The following is a 6454-nucleotide window of genomic DNA, read 5'->3' as shown; positions in this document are numbered from 1 at the left end:
GATATTAAATAAATTAATTGACCATGCAACTTAGAAGATAAATTAGAAAAAATAGTATTTTTAAAAACACGACGAGCAAGAGTATTTTTTAAAACACACAAATATACATTTTTTTTTCTTGCTTTTTCGCGCAATTCTGTTAACTGATTCACTTTAATTCCAGAATATTCAGATAAAATAATTATTTGTGAATTAGCCACTTTATCAGAAATTTTATTAATAATAAATTTTTTATTATTCAAATAAGAACTCAAAATTAACCTCCAAAATAATGCTAAAATTTAAAAATAAATTAGTTATAATAAAAAATTATAATTCATTAAATTTATTTTTTTAAAAATATATTTATGTTGTTAGAATTAAATGTAAATAAAAATTTAAATTCTCATTATACCATTAGTTCTAATATAAATTATATTCATTAATTTTATATTTCTTAAATTTTATTAAATTTCATATAATTACTATTTTGTTTACTATTTTATATATAATTAAATTTTCATTATATTAATAATTAATTTTAAATTAATTAAAAATTTTATTCAATATTGCAATCAATTTGCAAACCAATACCCATTGTAGAAGATAAATATATTTTTCGAATATAATTTTTATTGGTTGAAGATTTATTTTTATTTAAAATATTAATTAATGCTAAAATATTAGATTTTATATTTTCATTACAAAAAGATTTTCTACCAATTGATGCATGAATAATTCCAGTTTTATCCATACGATATCGAATTTGTCCTGATTTTGCATTTTTAATTGCAGTTAAAATATCAGAATTTAACGTACCGTCTTTTATATTTGGCATTAAACCTTTTGGTCCAAGAATTTTACCTAAAGAACTAACTATATGCATACTTTCAGGAGAAGCGATTACTAAATCACAAGATACTTCATTAGATTTAATTTTTTGAGCCAAATCTTCCATTCCAACAATATCTGCTCCAGCTATTTTAGCTTGCTCATATTTTTCTTTAGGAACAAATGCCGCAATATAAATCTTTTTACCTGTACTAAATGGCAACACAATTGAACCACGTACTATTTGATCAGATCTTTTGATATTAACATTTAAATGAATCGAAATATCAATTGATTCATCAAATTTTGCAGTTGCTGCTTCCTTGATTAAAGTAATAGCACTATCAAAAGAATATATTTTATTTTTATCAAACTTTAATTTATGTTTATTGATACATTTAGATAATTTTTTCATTCAAATCCTTCCACTATAATTCCCATAGAACGCGCTGAACCAGCAATAGTGCGCATAGCAGCTGAAATAGAGGCAGCCGTAAGATCTACATTTTTAATAGTCGCAATTTCTTTGATTTGTAAATATGTTAATTTACCTACTTTATCTGAATGAGGCTTCGCTGAACCTTTTTGAATTCCAGCAGCTTTTTTAATTAAAAAAGTTACTGGTGTTACTTTTTTTTTAAAAGTAAAAGATTTATCAGAAAATACTGTAATTATAACAGGAATTGGAGTACCTAATTCTATTCCTTGTGTTTGTGCATTAAAATTTTTACAAAATTCCATGATATTCAAACCACGTTGACCTAATGCCGGACCAATTGGAGGAGATGGATTAGCTTTTCCAGCTGGAATTTGTAATTTAATAAAACCAGTAATTTTTTTTACCATAATTTTTATTGTTAATTATAAGAAAATTACACAAAAGATACAAAAAATTATATTTTTTCAACCTGATTAAATTCAAGTTCAACCGGAGTTGCTCGACCAAATATAGTAACCGATACACGAACACGAGATTTTTCATAATTAACTTCTTCTATATTTCCACTAAAATCAGTAAATGGACCATCTTTTATACGAACTAATTCATCCAATTGATAAAGGATTTTCGGTCGAGGTTTTTCTACACCTTTTTTTATTTGTTTTAAGATTTCTTCAATCTCTTTTGAGGAAATTGGAGTTGGACGATTTGATTTTCCTCCAATAAAACCAGTAACTTTTTTAGTATTTTTTACTAAATGCCAACTTTCATCTGTCATTTCCATTTCAATTAAAACATAACCTGGAAAAAAACGTTTCTTAATTACTGATTTCTGATTTTTCTTAACATCAACTATTTCTTCAGTAGGAACTAAAATTCTACCAAATTTTTTTTGCATACCTAATTTATTAATACGTTCTATCAATTTTCGTTGAACATTTTTCTCCATCCCAGAATAAGAATGAATAACATACCAACGTTTCTTATTATTTATAGATCTCTCTATGTATTCCTTACCTTTATCTATATTTATTTTATTACTATTAACTATTTCCTTAGTTAATAAATTATCTTGTATAAACTGTTGAACTACATTCATATTATTTTTTTTATCTTAAAATTAAGTTGTATAAAAAAAATTCAAGAAATTTATCAACGCTACGCAAAAAAAATGCCATAAATAAAACAAAAGAAAATACAGTAATTGTCATTTGTATTGTTTCTTTAGGTTTTGGCCAAACAATTTTTTTAACTTCGCATAATGATTCTTTTATAAATTTTATAAAAAGTATTTTCTTTTCTATAGTGTATATCAATATAAATTCCAGTAAAAAACTAATAATTAATATTAATATAGAAAAAAAAGTAAATTTTTTATACAACATACAAAAAACTGAAGTACTAATTATTGCCAAAAAAATAACTAATAAAAATTTGATTTTATCACTAAAAATACTAAAAATTTTTATAAAATAATTAGACATTTTAATACCTTAACATGCTAAATATGGCAGGGGCAGACGGCATCGAACCGCCAACCTTTGGTTTTGGAGACCAATGCTCTGCCAATTGAGCTATACCCCTTTATAAAAATAAATAAAATATAAATCTCTTATTTTTAAAAAATTAACATATAATTTTTATTCAATAATCTTAACAACAACTCCCGCGCCAACAGTTCTACCGCCTTCGCGAATAGCAAAACGTAAACCTTCCTCCATGGCAATTGGATTAATCAATCGCACCGTAATTAACACATTATCTCCCGGCATTACCATTTCTTTATTTTTTGGCAATTCAATTGAACCTGTTACATCAGTAGTTCTAAAATAAAACTGAGGACGATAATTACTAAAAAACGGAGTATGGCGACCTCCTTCATCTTTTGATAAAGCATAAATTTCACCAGTAAAATGCTTATGTGGTTTAATTGATCCAGGTTTAGCTAAAACTTGTCCTCTTTCTACATCTTCACGTTTTGTTCCGCGCAATAATAATCCAATATTATCACCAGCTTGCCCTTGATCTAATAATTTACGAAACATTTCTACACCAGTACATGTTGTTTTTACAGTATCCTTAATACCAATTATTTCTAATTCCTCTCCAACCCTTACAATACCCCGTTCAACACGACCAGTTACTACTGTACCTCTACCTGATATAGAGAAAACATCTTCAACTGGCAATAAAAAAGCACCGTCTATTGCTCGATTAGGAGTAGGAATATAAGTATCTAAAGCTTTAGATAAAGATAAAATTGATTGCTCACCTAACGGACCTGTATCACCTTCTAAGGCTAGTTTTGCTGAACCTTTAATTATTGGTATATCATTTCCAGGAAATTCATACTTATTTAATAATTCTCTAATTTCTATTTCAACTAATTCCAATAATTCTTCATCATCCACCATATCTGCTTTATTTAAAAAAACAACAATATACGGTACACCCACTTGACGAGCTAATAAAATATGCTCACGTGTCTGAGGCATTGGTCCATCAGCAGCAGAACAGACTAAAATAGCCCCATCCATTTGTGCTGCTCCTGTAATCATATTTTTTATATAATCAGCGTGTCCAGGGCAATCAACATGAGCATAATGTCTAGCCTTTGTTTCATATTCTATATGAGCGGTATTAATTGTAATACCCCGAGCTTTTTCTTCCGGTGCTGCATCTATTTGATCATAAGATTTTGCTTCACCACCAAATTTTTTTGATAATACAGTTGCAATTGCGGCTGTTAATGTAGTTTTTCCATGGTCAACATGACCTATTGTTCCAACATTTATATGCGGCTTAGTTCGTTCAAATTTACTTTTTGCCATTTTATACTCCTAACAATTTTACGAGAATATACAGAAAAAGTATCTTACTTTAAATATGTTTTTCATCTAGAATTTTTATAAAAAAGAAAATTAAAATTTATATCTCAATGCCCTTGACGTGAATTGAACACGTGACCTCTCCCTTACCAAGGGAGTGCTCTACCATTGAGCCACAAGGGCAGTAACTTATTAATAATAAGAAAAATGGAGCGGGTGAAGGGAATCGAACCCTCGTCTTAAGCTTGGAAGGCTTTAGCTCTGCCATTAAGCTACACCCGCGAATATGAAAATATTTAGGAAAATAAATTAATTTAATTATTTTGTGCTTTACTTTTTGGAGAGGGCTGGATTCGAACCAACGAACTCATAAGAGGGCAGATTTACAGTCTGCTGCCATTAACCACTCGGCCACCTCTCCTTTTGAACAGATTAAATAAAATTAATAATGATTTAATAAAAAAAGTTTTTTAAAATAATATTAAAATTATATCATTAAGTTGTTTTAACATCAAAAAAATATTATTAAAATTTTTATTGTATAAACATAAAAATTTATGTATATTAATAATTATTTTACTTCAATAGATTAAAAATTTTAAAATTTAAAAAATGAATTAAATTAATTTTTAAATAAAAATATCAAAAAATTGATAAAATAAATGTAAAAAATTGATGAAATAAATATAAAAATAAATCTCAACAATCTATTAATCTATAATTTTTTTATATAAATTCTATATGAAACATTTAGATATTTTAATACCGTTTGGATTATTACCGCTTGAGATAGCTAATAATTTTATTGATAAATATCAAATATCTTCTTTATCTTCTTTATCAATTTTACTCACAAAAAGTTTAATAAAAACTCAATTAATTAATCCATTTTCTAGAGCACTTGCTCATGAAAATTGGGTAGCGCAAACTTTAGGATTGATTTCTTGCAATAATTTTTTTAATTCAAAAATTTTTTCTCAATTAAATTTTAGTTATTATAATAATTTATCTATTGCTCATATGGCTATGTATATGCTAGGAATTCCAATTCTAAAAGGTTATTGGTTTTTAATAAATCCAGTACATATTCATGTTGGATCTAATTGTTTAATACTAACAGATACACGGAAATTATATTTAACACATCAATCATCATTTATTTTATTCAAAATAGCTGAATCTATATTTTCTAAAAATGGATATTCTATTATATATGGAGATGCTAACAATTGGTTTATAAGAGCAGATAATTGGAAAAAATTAATTACAGCAACACCAAATGCTGCCAGTGAACAGAATATTAAAAATTGGATACCTAAAGGAAAAGGACATAAAGATTGGCTAAAATTACAAAATGAAATACAAATGAATTGGTTTAATCATAAAGTTAATATAGAAAGAGAAAATATTGGGTTAAAAAAAATTAATTCATTATGGTTATGGGGAGGATCTGATTTTAAAAAATCTTTTAATATTATTAAGAATTTTTCTAATATCCCTATTTATGATTCTTGTTTTAATCTTTCTGGATGGATGAAATTATTTAATAAATACTTATGTAATAATAAAAATAATATACTAGAAAAAATAATACAAAAACCTGGATCACGCGCTTTAATAATACTTGATGAATTAATTGAACCTAGTATTTTAAATGAATGGAGTTATTGGATAAAATGTATTAAAAAATTAGAAAAAAACTTGTTCACTAAATTACTTCAAAAATTAAATAATGGATCTTTAAAATCGCTTAAATTAATTTTAACTAAACGAAATAAAATTACTCAATTTAATTGCAATCGTAATATTCTACGAAAATTTTGGATTAAACCAAATTTAAAAAATTTATTATAAATAAATTTATATTTATAATTAATTAAATAATTTATAAAATTTTACTTTTTTAAAAAAATGGAATCAGAATACTTAAATAGCATCAAGATAAAATTAAATAATATAAGTAATAAGATGATTGAACTACGGAGATATCTTTGACTTTGATAAAAAATTTAAAAAACTTGATATAATTAATAATAAACTTAAATTCCCTGACATTTGGAAAAATCAAGAATATATAAAAAAACTTAGAAAAGAAAAAAAAAAATTAGAACATATTGTTTTAAATTTAATTAAAATTGAAGAAGAAATATCTTATAATCGTGATTTATTTGAAATTATATGTATAGAAAAAGAAGAAAATATGTTAAAAGAAATTGAGGATAATACTAATAAATTAAACAATAAAATAAAGGAAATAGAATTCCATCAATTTTTTAACGATCCATTGGATTTTAATAATTGTTTTATTGATATTCAATCCGGGGCCGGGGGAATTGAAGCACAAGATTGGGCCTCTATGTTACTTCGTCAATATTTA

At 25.5% G+C, this 6454-nt stretch overlaps 4 non-coding genes across 4 annotated transcripts; all 4 read right to left on the bottom strand.

Moving 5' to 3' along the window:
* Nucleotides 1-2760: 2760 nt before the first annotated feature.
* Nucleotides 2761-2833, bottom strand: Trnaw-cca. Its single transcript has one exon. It is a non-coding gene; the product is annotated as a tRNA-Trp (tRNA).
* A 1355-nt stretch (nt 2834-4188) lies between these two features.
* On the bottom strand, nt 4189-4260 carry Trnat-ggu. Its single transcript has one exon. It is a non-coding gene; the product is annotated as a tRNA-Thr (tRNA).
* A 28-nt stretch (nt 4261-4288) lies between these two features.
* On the bottom strand, nt 4289-4359 carry Trnag-ucc. The gene has a single exon. It is a non-coding gene; the product is annotated as a tRNA-Gly (tRNA).
* Nucleotides 4360-4415: 56 nt separating this feature from the next.
* On the bottom strand, nt 4416-4498 carry Trnay-gua. Its single transcript has one exon. It is a non-coding gene; the product is annotated as a tRNA-Tyr (tRNA).
* Nucleotides 4499-6454: the final 1956 nt, after the last annotated feature.

This window comes from Diaphorina citri, unplaced genomic scaffold (assembly GCF_000475195.1).
Source record: "Diaphorina citri unplaced genomic scaffold, Diaci psyllid genome assembly version 1.1 scaffold1993, whole genome shotgun sequence".
Lineage (NCBI taxonomy): Eukaryota > Metazoa > Arthropoda > Insecta > Hemiptera > Psyllidae > Diaphorina > Diaphorina citri.
Note: the sequence above shows the minus strand (reverse complement) of the source record. Positions and strands in the feature narration are given on the sequence as shown.